The sequence below is a fragment of the Myotis yumanensis genome, unplaced genomic scaffold, assembly GCF_028538775.1.
Source record: "Myotis yumanensis isolate MYYU_CA2020_CCGP unplaced genomic scaffold, mMyoYum1.0.hap1 SCAF_1, whole genome shotgun sequence".
Lineage (NCBI taxonomy): Eukaryota > Metazoa > Chordata > Mammalia > Chiroptera > Vespertilionidae > Myotis > Myotis yumanensis.
The window spans coordinates 209,905,285-209,921,411 of NW_027223752.1; the positions used below are offsets into that span (position 1 = coordinate 209,905,285).

Below are 16,127 nucleotides of genomic sequence, written 5' to 3' on the forward strand. Positions count from 1 at the left end.
CGAAAAGGCTGCATACTACATGATTCCAACATTATGATATTCTAGAAAAGGCAAAACTATGGAGAGATGGTAAAAAGATGAGTGGTTGTCAGGGATAGGGGAGGGGGGTGAGTAGGTGGAGCACAGAGGACTTTTAGGGCAGTGAAACTCTGGGTGGTACTAGAACAGTGGATACAGTTGTTCAAATCCACAAAATGTAGAACGCAAAGAGTGAACCCTAATGTGAACTCTGAACTTGGGGTGATAATGATGTGTCAATGTAGGTTTATCAGTTATAACAGATGTACTAGGAGGAGGCTATGCATGTGTAGGGGCAAGAGGTATATGAGATAGCTCTTCTGTGCTCTCATTTTTGCTGTGAACCTAAAACTGCTCTAAAAATAAAAGTCTTGAAAAAGAAGAAATGAAGCTAAAGGAAGCATCAAATAAAATTTTGGAGCAACATATGAATGAGTGATTCTTATTATAGGGAGACGAGGGAAGGGAGAAATGTTATGCCAGTAAACCAGCCTTAGTAATATTCTTGAAAGTAAGGTTAGTATGTATTTTCAATCCCCATGTGCACAGGGTGGGCTTCAGTTACACTTGGATTTTCTCCTGCCTGGGGGTCGGCACCCCTCGCATCACCCCCGCAGGTGTTGACCTGGAGTGCATTTTATTCAGAGCACCATGGGGCATTGTGTTGCCATGGTTTGATGTGTAAGGCCCGCTGTGGTTCAAATAGAAAACAGTCTCTTCAGCTGCTAAGAGGCAGATTTTTCAGGCGTCTACTGGACTGTTATTAGGACCTGAACTTAAAGTTCAGCTATGCAGAAAAAAAGAAGGGAGGGTGCGTGCGGTAGTGATGGAATCTGATGACTAGACTAAATTCAAAATGTAAGGCACAGGCAGGAATCAATGATGGTTTTAAAGGTAACACCGCTGAAACCTCATCCTTTGAAATCACGGATAATGAATGAAAGGCAAGGGATTGACAGAGCACCAAGGTATTGGGTCTGGGGCATGGAAGTGAGTGGGTTGAAGTGGCTGAAACCCTGAGAGAGAACTTTGTAGTATAAACTGGAAGAACCATGTATGGCTTAAAAAAAATATGTTTTGAAATGTTTTCTTGATCCTTCATGTTGCTTCCTAGAGCTTTGCCCTTGACATGCCTTTATTGAACACTCTGAGTTGCTTGATGAGTGCAATTTATGGTATTATATACATAGGTTTCTTTATGTATGGTGTTTTTGAAGCTTTTTCATGATCAGAATAAGTTTTAAATAACATCATTGCATAGAACCAGCTGTTCCACTTTAGAAGGATGAGTGTAAGGCAGTGGTTCTCAACCCTTTCTGCACATTAGAGTCACTTTGGAGCGTTTTCCAGAACATACAGATGCCTGGGCCTCACGCCAAAGATTCTGATTCTGATTTGAGGAAGTGCCAGAGAAGCCAGCAAGGACCAGGATTGGGTTAGAAAACCTGCCTTTACCTTAAGACTGAGCGTGGGTATAAAATCTTTTCCAGAGGGTAGGATTGTAATAAACAGTCTGACAGAGACAAATTTTTATGTTTGCCAATTTACTGATTTACAGTGAGAAATATGCCAAGCGGATATTAATGCTAGAGCTGGCATACCATCCTTTTCGCTCCTTGTGGGTAGGTCAGATACTGCTAAATTAATATCAGTTGCATGGAGAGCCTGAAGTTCAAAGAAATTAATGTCTGCTCTGCTCTGCTCTAAGGGCCAGAATACCCATCCTTGTGTCTGGCCTACAGGATTGTACTGAGGTGGACATAACATTTCCATCAGCAGCGTGTTTAGTGTCAAGTTTCCCTGTACCTTGCCAACAATAGATCTTATGATTTTTTCTAATATTTGCTGGTCGGATATGCATAATATGAAAGCTCATTGCTGTTTTAATTTGCATTATCTGGGTACTACAAATTTTAGATGAATATTTTTTCATATATTGTACTTTTAGGTTTATTCTTATGTGAATTGCCTAAGTGCCGGTCCGGCAGGCCCTGAGTGACGGATGAATGATTGCTCTGACACATGCTTCTGTGAAAGAGAGGCTAAGGGGCTGTTTTGCTTTAGGAGCAAATAGCCCTGTTCGCCTGCCTCCTTAGGCTTTTATTGTCACCACAGCTTGAACTAAAATTAACCTCTAGATACTATCAGCAGGGTACATATCCTTGAGAAAGCACATGCTTCTACAAGGTCGGGTCTAAAAGACTAAACAGAGATTTTAGCAAAACACCCCGGGGTTTGGACTGGTTTGGAAAAGTCAAGGCAGGGGCTGCCACCTTCGGCAAGGCCCCCCAGAGGCCCCCGAACTTTCAGAGATTTCTCCTTACACACCTTCCAGCCAGGTACCGTGCTTCCCCACACCTGAGTATATATTTTGCCAAATGTTCTCTATTGTATTGTATTTTTCTTATTGATGTATAAGAGCACTTAGAATGTTTTACATTTTTCTGTTATCTATATTATATTTTTGTCCAACTTTGTACTTTCTTGTTTATGGTATCATCTGCCTTATAAAAATTTAAAATTTTTATTTGGTTGAATGATTTCATCTCTTATAATTTTGGGTTTTCTATCTTGGCTAAAGGTCTTTTCTCCCCTGGATTGAACATGTTGATGCCTAATTTTTTTTTAGACTTTTAAAAATTAACTTTCAATTTCACATCCTTCTGGACTTTGTTTTTGAATATAATATTTTTTTCCAGATGAATAGCCAGTTGTTCTAAAATTATAACCAAACAGATATTCCCTATCCCTCTCATTTGCCCATGTTGAATTCTTTTTGTTAATTTAATTTTTATTTATTTTAAAATTTATCTTTATTGTTCAAAGTATTGCATATGCCCCTCTTCCCCCACCCTCCCCTTTTAGGCCTTTCGCACTATTGCCCATGTCCATGGGTTATGCACTTATGCATACAAGTTCTTTGGTTAATCTCGTCCTGTAACCCATCCTCTCCCCTTCCCGCTGAGATTTGTCAGTCTGTTTTATGCTTTCATGTCTCTGGACCTATTTTGTTCATCCGTTTATTTTGTTCATTAAGTTCAACATATGAGTGAGATCATGTGATCCTTCTCTTTCTCTGACTGGCTATTTTGCTTAGCATAATCATCTCCAGGTCCCTTCATGCTGTCTCAAAGGGGAGGAGATCCTTGTTTTTTATAGCTGCATAGTATTCCATTTTGTAAATGTACTACAGTTTTTTTAGCCACTCATCTACTGATGGGCACTTGGGTTGTTTCCAGATCTTAGCTATGGTAAATTGTGCTGCTATGAACATAGGGGTGCATATATTCTTTCTGATTAGTGTTTTGGGATTCTTAGGATGTAGTCCTAAAAGTGGGATCACTGGATCAAGTGGGAGCTCCATTTTACTTTTTTGAGGAAACTCCACACTGTTTTCCACAGTGGCTGCACCAGTCTGCATTCCCACCAGCAGTACACGAGGGTTCCTTTTCCCCACATCCTTACCAGCACTTGTCGTTTGTTGATTTGTTGATGGTGGCCATTCTGGCAGGTGTGAGGTGGTACCTCACTGTCGTTTTACTTTGCATCTGGGATTTCTGAGAAGTCTCTCATCTCCTACATTAATCTGATTTATCGACACTTTGTTTACTGAGTTGATTACTGTTACATTATATTCTGATATCAGCAATTTTACATTATATTTTGGTATATTGTTTTGATTATATTTATAATGTGTTCTGATCAGTTACATTATCTTCTGACTTAGCAAATATTTTTGTACTTTTTAAAAAATATGTTTTTATTGATTTCAGAGAGAGGAAGGGAGAGGGAGAGAAAGATAGAAACATCGGTGATGAGAGAGAATCAATTGGCTGCCTCCTGCACGCCACCCGCCGGGATTGAGCCCACAACCTGGGCATGTGCCCTGACTGGGAATCGAACCATGTTCTCTTTTTAAAAAAATATATATTTTATTGATTTTTTTACAGAGAGGAAGGGAGAAGAATAGAGAGTTAGAAATGTCGATGAGTGAGAAACATCGATCAGCTGCCTCTCACACACCCCCTATTGGGGATGTGCCTGCAACCAAGGTACATGCCCTTGACCGGAATCGAACCCGGGACCCTTGAGTCCGCAGGCTGACGCTCTAGCCACTGAGCCAAACCAGTTAGGGCAGAACCATGTTCTCTTTTTCGTGGGTTGATGCTCTACCACACAGCCACACTGGCCACGCTATTTTTTTTTAATAATTTTTTTTAGCTTTATTGGAGTATTTGTTTTTCTGTGTGTACTCTAGGATAGTTTTATTCAGCACAACCTAAACAGAATAGTATTGAGATTTTAATTGGAACTGTAGTAATTATATTAATTTTGTGAGAATTGACACTTACTATAAATGCTCCCACCTATAAATATGTCTATTTATTCAGAACTTCTTTCGTGTCCTTTAAGGTGATCTTGTAGTTTCTTTCATGTAAGCTTTTCTTATTAAATGTATTCCCACCTATTTTATATTTGTGAATAGAAGATTTTTCTGCATTTTCATTTTTAGGTAGTTATTGCTAGTTAGTATAGAAAGTTTCATGTCTTATTTTTCAACGTTTATAACAATGATTTAATTTTTTGTTATTATTGCATTTACTTACATAAATCCCATAACTTCCTGGACGTTGTTGAATGATAAGGCAAGAATCAATCTATCTGTTTAGTTTTTGTTTTTAATTGAAAGAGATTTCGTGTTTTGAAACCTATGATAATTTGCTGCTGGTGTTTGGTAAATATTTCATGTGTCACTAGCTGCTGGATACTCTTAGTGGGCAGTTACATTTCTTTGTCTGCTAATTAAGCGTGGCTCATCCCTATTTAAAGAGTAATCCTGAGAGTGAGGACAGGGGAAGCAGTCTTAGCCTCTGTGGACCTCTTAGCTCCCAAATAAGATATTAGGAACAAGTCCTTTTGCTCCTTGTCTGCCCCCATCATCTCAGCCTCAGGGGCATAGGGGACTCAGACGACCTGCTTACAGCTTCTGCTCAGCCTCTTAGACAGCAAGGAAGATGGCTACAGGTCTCTATGCATTTGTTTACCTCCCCCCCCCCCCCCCCCCCCCGCCCCGGGCCCTGAGTCTGCCGAGGTATGTGTGCTGGAGGAGGTCCTACAGGATTTGATGTTCAGATTTTCACATCAGGGTTATCCTTTGCTGATCCCCGGGCTCTTGATTGCAAGAGGAGAAGCTTTTTACTGGCAGTGATTATTTTTATGGGAGAAAAAGAGAACAAAAATGAAAACTACTTTTGTGATGCTTCTGACACATACCATGGTTGAGATATAATTCATCTCATTCATTTTGTAGAGGGAAAGCAAAAACTTAGAGAGGTTAAATAATTTGATGAAGGTTATAATGATTCTAAGTAGTCAAGTCAAGGGCCCTTGGTCTTCTGACTCCTATTGTGCTATTTGCAAAATATGCACTTTTTGAAAATAGCACATTATTTCTAGATTTTCTGAATAGTTTCTTAGCTGAGCTTCTGAAGGTTCAAAAGAGTACAAGAAAATGACCCCAGGGAGACTAGCTGGAGTGAATAATGGATTATTTAGAGGATAGGTCATTTTTCTCGAGCTTTATAATAAGTGATATTTCTGTAGTAGACTTCAAGTAAAAAAATTGGAAATGTGCCCAAGATGTCATAGGACTTCTATGTTTAGAAACTGTTTTCAGTGGGAATAGTTGAGACTAGGATAAATAAACATTTTGGGAACAGCTGCCCAAAGAACAACGAAAGTCTTAATTTTTTATCCATTGAAGTGTAACGAGAAACGGAAAAGTTAGACTGAGGAGTGAGGAAAATGATTTCATTCACATAGAACAGAAGCAAGGCATTTACAAATAGAATTAATAAGAATTAGATAGATATCCTACGGAGGAAAATGCACATTTCGGGGGGGGGGGGGGCGTTACATGAAAGAAGATAAATTAGTGAGGGCATGTCAGGTTCTAGACAAGAAGTCTTAAGACATCATTTCTCTTCTAATTAACTTCTGAAGCTATGCATAAACGTGAACGTATAAGTGAAATAGAGTCTGAGAAATTATGAAGGTGATGAGTAAATAGTATTTGTACCAATAGATAACAAAACCTATTATAAAGCTACAATAATTAAAAGTATGGTACTGATACAAAAAGATTACTAAGGAGCAAAATAGAAAGCATATCTGAGTCTGGCTTTAGTTTATGATAGTGAATATCAAATTAGTGACAGAATTTCAGTAAAGGAAGCCAGAAGAATTTGATTAAATGTTGGGGGGCGGGGATAACATAATGTTTTTATTGTATGTGCATTAAAGACATTGCTTAAATCTGAATGACAGATTTAAATGGAAAAAATAAAACTAAAAAAGAGTTCAAAGAAAATATGGGAAAATATCTACCTCACCAGAGTGGGAAAACCTTTTCTTCCTAGCCCATTTTATGTAAATGAATATGAAGATGTAACCAAAATATTTCATCTGGGAAATAGTTATTCTAAGCAAATATTATGCTAATAAACTAGACTTGTAAAGGGGAAATACAGCCCTAACCGGTTTGGCTCAGTGGATAGAGCGTCGACCTGCGGACTGAAGGGTCCCAGGTTCGATTCTGGTCAAGGGCATGCACCTTGGTTGCGGGCACATCCCCAGTAGGGAATGTGCAGGAGGCAGCTGATCGATGTTTCTCTCTCATCGATGTTTCTAACTCTCTATCCCTCTCCCTTCCTCTCTGTAAAAAAAATCAATAAAATATCTTTTTTAAAAAAGGGGGGGTGGGGAAACAGGTCTATCAGAATCTGGCAATTCTGAAGAAAATAAAGGCACTGACCTGAAAGTTTAGAAACTCAGGACCTAATGTGACTGTGACTTTGATTAGGAGTCAGTTTTCTCGTCACAAATTGGTGATAACTTGATGTGGTATTCTAGATCTCATTCTTACCAAGGATTTGACCAGCAGGTTGTTAAGCCATTGATAGCTTGAAATCAGCCATGATGGAAATCAGTGCACAAGGGAAATTGGTAAATGCTAATAAATCAGGACTCTTGGTTTTTGTTTGTTTGTTTTTGAGCCCTTTACCAGCATATCACTTGAAATAAGAATAGTTTGTTAGTCCCTGGCTGGTGCTGCTCAATTGGTTGGAGTGTCATCCCATCCAGGGAAAGGTTTTGGGTTCTGTCGATCCCTCGGGCTGGTTTAGGTGTGTGTGGGAGGCAACCGATTAATCTCTGTCTCTCTCTCCCTACTTGCCCTCCCCTTTTCTCCCCTCTCGCTCAAAATTGTTTAATGTGACCTTGGGTGAGGATTAAAAAAAAAAAAGAAGAACAGGTTTGTTAGGGGAAAAATGAGATGCTATGCAAAATACCTTAAAGTATTAAATAAATAATGTTTCATTTCCATCAGAAATGAAGTGTCTGGTATGCATTTCCTTCATGAAGGCATTTTGAGGTAGGCCTTGCTTTATAGCAAATTGTGTTTGTGCAATGAAGTCATCAAATGATGCTTTCATATTGTACCCTTAACACCCACAACACACACATGGTTATATTCCCTCTGTTCCTCTTCAGATGTACTTGCTCTCAAATGTACAGTGTTTCTCTGGATGGGTAGTTGGAAGGCACACCCATCCATCTGGCCTCCTCAGAAGTTGACATTTGCTATTGTTCCCTAATACTGATTTTGCTTTCTTTGTTTTTACTTTTAATCTGTCTACCATATGATCTGATTTGTGTTTTGACATTTTATTTTTAATTGACTTATAAACTGTTTCCTTTTCCTGAGTTTGATCCAAGTATATTATTGTTTTAGGCTTTCGCTGGAGCTGTTGTTTATTTTGACTCTTCCCAGGCACCTTTGGTTCTGGCTGACAGGGATAGAATAGGCTTTTCTTTCTTTTATTTTTATGTTTTTAAAAATTAACAGACTTTTTTTTTTTTAGAGGAGTTTCAAGTTTACAGAAAATTTGAGCAGAAAGCAGAGTTCCCATGTACCGTCTTCTTATTCCCCCCTCTCCCGTTTCCCCTATTAACATTTTACATTAGTGTGGTACATTTGTTAAAACAGTTGATGAACCTGCATTGACATGTCTTAATCACCCATCCATAGCTTACATCACATTCACTCTTTGTATTGTACATTCTATGGGGTTTTGACAAATATATAGTGACATGCATCCACAATTATAGTATCATGCAGAGCAGTTTCAAGGCCCTAAAAAAAGTCCCTTGTACTCTCCTATTCATCCTTTTCTCCCTTCCCCTCCACCCCCATCCAAAAACCTGAACCCCTGATAACCATTGGTCTCTTTAAAAAAAAAAAAAATTATTGATTAATTTGAGAGTGAAGGAAGGGAGAGAGAAAGGGGAAAGGAGAGAGAAAAATATTGGTTTGTTGTTCTACTTATTCATGCATTTATTGGTAGATTCTTGTATGTGCCCTAACCAGGGATCGAACCCGCAACCTTGGTATATCAGGAATATGCTCCAGCCAGCTGAGAGCTACCTGTCCAGGGCACCACTGAGCTTTTTATTATCTCCATAGTTTTGTCTTTTCCAGAATGTCATATTGTTGTAATCATACAGTATGTAGCCTTCTGTGACTGGCTTCTTTTGCTTAGAAATAAGCATTTAAGTTTCCTCCAAGTTTTTTCATGACTTGAAAATTCTTCTTTTAAGTGCTGAATAATATTTCATTGTCTGGATATATACCACAATACATCCAGTTACCTACTGAAGCACATCTTGGTTGCTTCAGAGTTTTGGCAACTATGAATAAAGCTGCTATAAACATCTGTGTGCAGGTTTTTGTGTGGACATACTTTAAACTGCTCTGAGTAAGTCCCAAGGAGTGCAGTTAGTTGCTGAGTTGTATGGTATGAGTATGTTTCATTTTTTAAGAAACCTCCAAATTTTCTTCCAAAATGGGTATACAGTTTTGTGTTTCTACCGCTATCTACATGTCTTCTTTGGCGAGGGTCTGTTCTGATGTTTTGCCCACTTTTAAATTGGGTTGCTTATTATTGTTGAGTTTTAAGGATTTTTTTATGTATTATGGATTCTTTATATATTTTGGAAGCTGATTATGTGTTTTGCAAATATTTTCTTTCAGTCTGTGCCTTGTCTTTTCATTCTATTAACAGTATCTTTAGCAGAGCTGAAGTTCATTTTCATAAAGCTTAACTTACCAACTTTTCTCTCATGGGTGTTGTATTTGGTGTTATATTTAAAAAGTCATCACTAAACCTAAGAAAATCCAGACTTTTCTCCTATCTAATATTCTAGGAATTCAGAGGGGTTTGCATTTTACATGTAGCATTCATTTCGCATTTCCCATTTAGATCTATGATCCATTTTGAGTAAATTTTTGTGAAAAGTGTCAGGTTTGTGTTTAGATTTTGTTTTTTTAAATTTGCATGTGGGTGTCCTGTTATGCCAGCGCCATCTGTTGAAACTCTTTCTCATTGATTGCCTTTGCTCCTTTGTCAAAGTTCAGTTGACTATGTTTGTGTGGGTCTATTCCTGGACTTTCTGTTCTGTCCCACTGATCTGTTTGTCTATTTGTTCAACAATGCCACTCTGTCTTGATTACTGTCCCTTTAAAGTAAGTCTTGAAGTCAGCTAGTGTAAGTACTTCGACTTTGTTCTTCTTCTTTAGTATTGTGTTAGCTATTCTGGGTCATTTGCCTCTTCATATCAACTTTAAAATTAGTTTGTTATTATTCACAAAATAACTTGCTGGTAATAGGCTTGCTTTTTAAACTAAGAATTTTGCTTTTTAAATTGAGATATTTTTATATTTTTGTTCCTATTCCAAGGCCTCTTCTTTTTTAGGTGGTCATCAACATTTTTGTTAGCCATTATAAGAAAATAATTATTAGAATTGTGTGGTACTTCGTTATATTTTTGCATATAAATCTATACATAAATACATGCATGTATGTATATAAGATTGTGACTATAAAGTACTAATTTTTATTGTTTAAGACCAGTTCTTGGTGTTGAGATGGCAGCAGGCTGCTTTCACAGACTCCATTGGGGTCTATCTAATTTTTGTTTGTTTTAAAAATATTTGTGAGGTTAAATACTATTTTTGTGGTATTGGCCTGTTTTATGCTTTGTACCTTGTTTATTCATGTCTTTTGTCCAGTTTTCAGTTTGGAGATGTGGGTCTTTTTCTCATTTTATTAGAGCTTTGTAGATGGAGGCAAAACTGATTAACCCTTTAAAAGTAATTTTTGAAATTTGTTTTTTTTAATGCAGATATTTGGAAGATAAATCTTTATTTGGATGCGAAATACAGGTTTTCCTTAAACTTTCAGCTTTATTGGCAAATTTCTTTAAAAAAAAAAAAAAATATATATATATATATACACACACATGCAAATTAACCGCCACTCTGCTACACCCACAAGCCACGCCCACCAGCCAATCAGGAGCAAGTATGCAAACTAACCCAACTAAGATGGCGGTTAAGCCTCAGCCAGAGGCCTTAGGCCTGGGCAGGGGCGGAGCCGGTGATGGGAGGGTCTGGGGGTCCCCTGCCCAGGCCCCGAGGTTTTAGGCCTGGGCAGGGGATGAACCGGGGATCGGTGTGAATTACAGAGGAAACACCTTTTCTGACCACTCATTGGCTAAGCTCCCTGTATGCCACTGGTAATATTCTTAGTAACTTGGGTAATAAGAATCCAAGAAGGTGATCTAGGGTTTTCCCCCCTCACTCCTGGAGAAAAAAACGAAGGTCCGCTGGTGGAAGGCTAAGAAATGTCATATCCTGTCCTAGCCGGTTTGGCTTAGTGGATAATGCCTTGGCCTGCCGATGGCAGGGTCTGAGTTCAATTCTGACCAAGGGCATGTACCTAGGTTGCAGGCTCCTCCCTGGCCGGGGCCTAGGTCAGGGCTCATGCAGGAGGCAACCAATCAAAGTGTTCCTATCACATTGATGTTTCTCTCTCTTTCCCTTTCTCTTCCACATTCTCTAAAACTCAATGGAAACGTATCCTCAGGTGAGGATAATAAAAATAATAATAAAGAAAGAAATGTCATATCCTATGAAAGACACATCTTGAAAATGCCTAAAGAAAGTTGTCATTTTTCATGGTGAAGGGACTGGAGTCTGTGTTGATGAAAACACCTTGGTGGCTGCAGTGACTGGCAATGGCTGCAGCAGCGGGGTGATGGGGCTGGTGCCTTCCCCTGATCAGCCTGGTCACCTCCCACAAAGGGAGGCCAGACTGCCGCTTAGGCCTGCTCCCCAAGGGGAGCAGGGAGCGGGCCTAAGCCATCAGTAGGACATTCCCTGAGGGCTCCCAGTATGTGAGAGGGGCAGGCTGGGCTGAGGGGACGCCCCCCACAGTGCACAAATTTTTGTGCACCAGGTCTCTAGTCTACACTAATAAAAGAGAAACGTGGTAATTAGTGTACGACCGCTACCCTTTTCATTGGCTAATCAGTGAGTATATGCAAATTAACTGTCAGCCAAGATGGCGGCCGGCAGCCAGGCACTGAAGCGAGCGTGAGGTTTGCTTGCTGTGGACTCCAACGTTCCCCGCCTCACTTGCCAGCCTCTCAGCTGCAACTCTAAGCAACTATGTACTATGTTGCAAATAAGAAGCTAAACAAAACCCCAGAAATCAGTCGGACTGAAAGCCAGGCGGACCGAAACTTTGTATCGATGTTTTCAGCAGCTAGGCCTCAGAGCTAAAGCTGGCCCAGAATTAAAAAAAAAAAAAGAAAACAAGGAGCGGTTGGGAGCTTCAGTCACTCGCCACCCGGAAAACAGCCCTCAGCCCCTCACCCAGACTGGCCAGGCACCCCAGTGGGGACCCCCACCCTGATCCAGGACACCCTTCAGGGCAAACCAGCCGGCCCCCACCCGTGCACCAGGCCTCTATTCTATATAGTAAAAGGGTAATATGCCTCCCGGCACAGGGATCAGCGTGACAGGGGGCAGCGCCCAAACCCCCTGATCAGCCCTGCTCTGTGTGTGACGGGGGCCGGGGCCACAACCTCCCTATCCACCCTGCTCTGTTCGTGACAGGGGAAGGCGCCACAACCCCCTGATCAGCCCTGCTCTGTGCCTGATAGGGGGGAGCTCCCCAATCCCCTGATTGCCCTGCGGCTCTGTGTTTGACAGGGTGCAGCGCACCAACCCCCTGATCGGCCCTGCTCTGTGTGTGACAGGGTGCGGCGCCCCAGCCCCCCCCCCCCCCCATGGGCCCTGCTCTGTGTGTGACAGGGTAGAGCCATAACCTCCCCATTGGCCCTGCCCTGAGTGTGACAGGGTGCAGCACACCAACCCCCTGATCCGCCCTGCTCTGTGTGTGACAGGGGGCGGTGCCCCAACTCCCCTATCGGCCCTACTCTGTGTGTGACAGGAGGGAGCTCCCCACCCCCCTGATCGACCCTGCTCTGTGTGTGACAGGGTACGGAGCCCCAACCCCCCTGATGGGCCCTGCTCTGTGAGTGACAGGGGGCAGCGCCCCAACCCCCTGATCAGCCCTGCTCTGTGAGTGACAGGGGGCAGCGCCCCAACCCCCTGATTGGCCCTGCTCTGTGCGTGACAGGGGGTGGCGCCGCAACCTCCCCATCGACCCTGCCTTGAGTGTGACAGGGGGCAGTGCCCCAACCCCCCAATCGGCCCTACCCTGAGTGTGACTGAGGGTGGCATCGCAACCTCCCGATCCGCCCTGCTCTGTGCATGACGGGACGGCGCCCCAACTCCTCAATCGGCCCTGCTCTGAGCCTGACCAGGGGCTGCACTTAGGGATTGGGCCTGCCCTCTGCCACCCGGGAGCAGGCCTAAGCCAGCAGGTTGTTATCTCCCGAGGGGTCCCAGACTGCAAGAGGGCACAGGCCGGGCTGGGGGACCCCCCTCCCCCCACCCCCCGAGTGCACAAATTTTTGTGCACCGGGCCTCTAGTATATATATAAAAGCCTAAGCAACCTTTATGACAGAACAACCAGAATAACTGGTTGCAATGACACACACTGACCACTGGGTGCAGACGCTCAACGCAGGAGCTGCCCCCTGATGGTCAGTGTGCTCCCACAGTGGGCCAGAATCGGCAGTCCGACATCCCTTGAGGGGTTCCGGATTTCAAGAGGGCACAGTCCAGGCGGAGGGACCCCAACCAGTGCATGAATCCTTGCACTAGGCCTCTAGTATGCAATTGTTATTTATTTATGCTTAGTTTATGTTTATGCTTTTTCTGTAGAAGACAGTAATGGTGAGTTATTTGAGAGATCGGTTTAACTGAAGTTTTTTTTTTTCCCATTTTGAAGATACTGTTCAAAGGCTAAATATCAATTTAAAAGTTTATACTTTATCAGAGTCTAAAATTTCAGTACTTATGTCTATCATGTGACTTCTTGGTTAGTTGCATTTATTGTAAAGTTAAATTCAAGGAAACCTTTGTAACTGTTAGGATCTCATGAATCTTAATTAAAGACTTACACATCTTAATTAAAGGAAAAAATATATTTTGTAACTGCTTACATAAGTCAGCCTTGAATATGGTTCATCTTCATTTTTATTTCTAAAATATGTTAAAATTCTGGAAACTGAGTAGCCTTTTTTTAATGATTTCTTACAATTGTCCAACATAATAATGATATAAAATATAGCGTATTCTTAATGTTTCAAAATATTTTTTAATTTCAGATCTCTTTTTTTCCACAGTAACATTTGTTAATAGATTTTCTCCTTTATAATACACAATGTTGGATCATGGAACAGAGTAAACAAATAGTTCATTGTTTAAAATAGTGTACACTGTGTTCAAAGGACTGTGAATTTTTGAATTGTTCTTATATAATTTTAGTTCTAGAATACAATATATTATACTTTAATTTGATGTGATGCAAAAATATTTGAGGTGTAATATTAACAGTTTGTAATATTCTTGAGATTATTATTATTTTTAATAATAAAAATCATGTTGCCTAATTTTTAGTCTTAAGCTTGGAGGGAAATACTCTATTCTGTGAAAATATTAGTAAATAAAGATAATGAATAGGGCATGAAAGGAAGCCAAGTGTTTGGAACTTCTGTCTTTCAAAAAGATTTTTAAAAATTTATAAATTATTTTTTCTGAACTGTCTGCCGTAACCTGACTTTGTATTACTTTCTGGAATTTTCTGTTGAAGTTATCACAGGTCACCTTTCTGTATCTTGATATATACTGTGTTTGGTAGAGTAAGTTGTTTTAGTTGACAGAATAATTCCTTATGAGTTTGGAATATATGTATTTAGAGCAGTGGTTCTCAACCTTTCTAATGCCGCGACCCTTTAATACAGTTCCTCATGTTGTGGTGACCCCCAACCATAAAATTATTTTCGTTGCTACTTCATAACTGTAATTTTGCTACTGTTATGAATCGTAATGTAAATATCTGATATGCAGGATGTATTTTCATTGTTACAAATTGAACATAATTAAAGCATAGTGATGAATCACAAGAACAATATGTAATTATATATGTGTTTTCCAATGGTCTTAGGTGACCCCTGTGAAAGGGTCATTCGACCCACAAAGGGGTCTCGACCCACACGTTGAGAACCGCTGATTTAGAGTAAGCTTATTGTCTATAGTTATTTAGACACATACACAGAGACAGAAATTCAGTGGCTGAATAATTGTATGCTGTTTCCCTTTTCAAGGAGGGGGTTACATATAGGACAGCATATGATAGGGCAATATCCATAGAACAGGTTGAGGTGGGGAAGTACAATCTCTCAAGTTTTCCATAAAGATTCTAGGGCGAAGGGAATGACATAAGGCCCAGTGATGGTGAACCTATGACACACGTGTCAGAGGTGACACACGAACTCATTGTATTGGTTGATTTTTCTTTGTTAAATGGCATTTAAATATATAAAATAAATATCAAAAATATAAATCTTTGTTTTACTATGGTTGCAAATATCAAAAAAGTTCTGTATGTGACACGGCACCAGAGTTAGGGTTTTTCAAAATGCTGACACGCTGAGCTCAAAAGGTTCGCCATCACTGACATAAGCTGTAGTTAGAGAATGTGGAGGGTCTGTGTTATGCTGTAGGCTGGAAGAATGAGGGAAGGATAAACTATAGATAGAAATCCAAGGTAGGCTGCCCAGGCAGTCAAGAGAACAGAACAGGTAAATATAAACAACATGCAGTGGTGTGCATTCTTTTTGTGCCACATCTGGCGCAACGGACTGTTCGCCAGGCCCAGTGTCATCCCTCACTGAGTAAATGGCACCACTGTCCTCTGAGTGACTCAGATAGAAATACGCAGTCATCGTTCATTCCTTTCCCTCACCTTGATATCAAACCCACTAACACATGGCAAATCGCAAATCCTCTTCCTTCTCTCCTGTGCCACTGCCCGCCTCTTAGCCCACGCTGTGATCTCCCCTGGGTTTATGCAGTGGCTTCCCTGATTCTATATTTGCCCTCTTCTAATCCAGAGGATCCAGAGAGGTCTTTTAAGGAGAGGCCAGCTCCTATCCCCCTGCAAGTTAATATTTCACACAGAATTACAATTGCATTTAGAATGAAATCTAATTTCCTTATCAAGGTCTAAAACTTTGATCCCTGACTGATAATTCTGACTTCATCGCACATTGCCTCTCGCTGACTACATCCCTTGAGTTCAGGCCACACTGGTCTTCTTTTTGTTTCTCAAATATTCACACGCAGCATTGTGCTTTCTGACCCTGATGCTTTGTCTTGTTGCCTCTTTTTCATCATTTAGATCTTAATTCAAATGTAGCCTCTTCAAATGAGGCCTTTGCTGAGCATGCAAAGTAGCATATTTCAACTCCTAACCCCATCTCTGTTTCATTTACTCACATCTCTTTTATTTCCTTAATTGCATGTGACTTTATTTAGAATTCATTTATTCAGTGCCTATTTATTGAATACCTAGTATATGCCATGCACTGTTCTTGGGGTTCATCAATGAACATAAAAAACAAGGGAATCCCTGTTCTTATGGAATTCACATTAATAGGTTAGAGAGAAAAACAACACATAACAACCATGTAGCTAAATTATAGTTATGTTGGGCAGTGTTAGAAGGCAGCAAGTATAATAGAGAAAATAGAGTATGGTAATACAGATTGGGAGATCTGGAAGCAGGTCAGG

At 40.6% G+C, this 16,127-nt stretch overlaps 1 protein-coding gene across 7 annotated transcripts in view; it reads left to right on the forward strand.

The window, feature by feature from the left end:
* FRYL (FRY like transcription coactivator) overlaps positions 1 to 16,127 on the forward strand; it is a 204,999-nt gene that overhangs the window by 55,888 nt on the left and 132,984 nt on the right. The window lies entirely within an intron of this gene.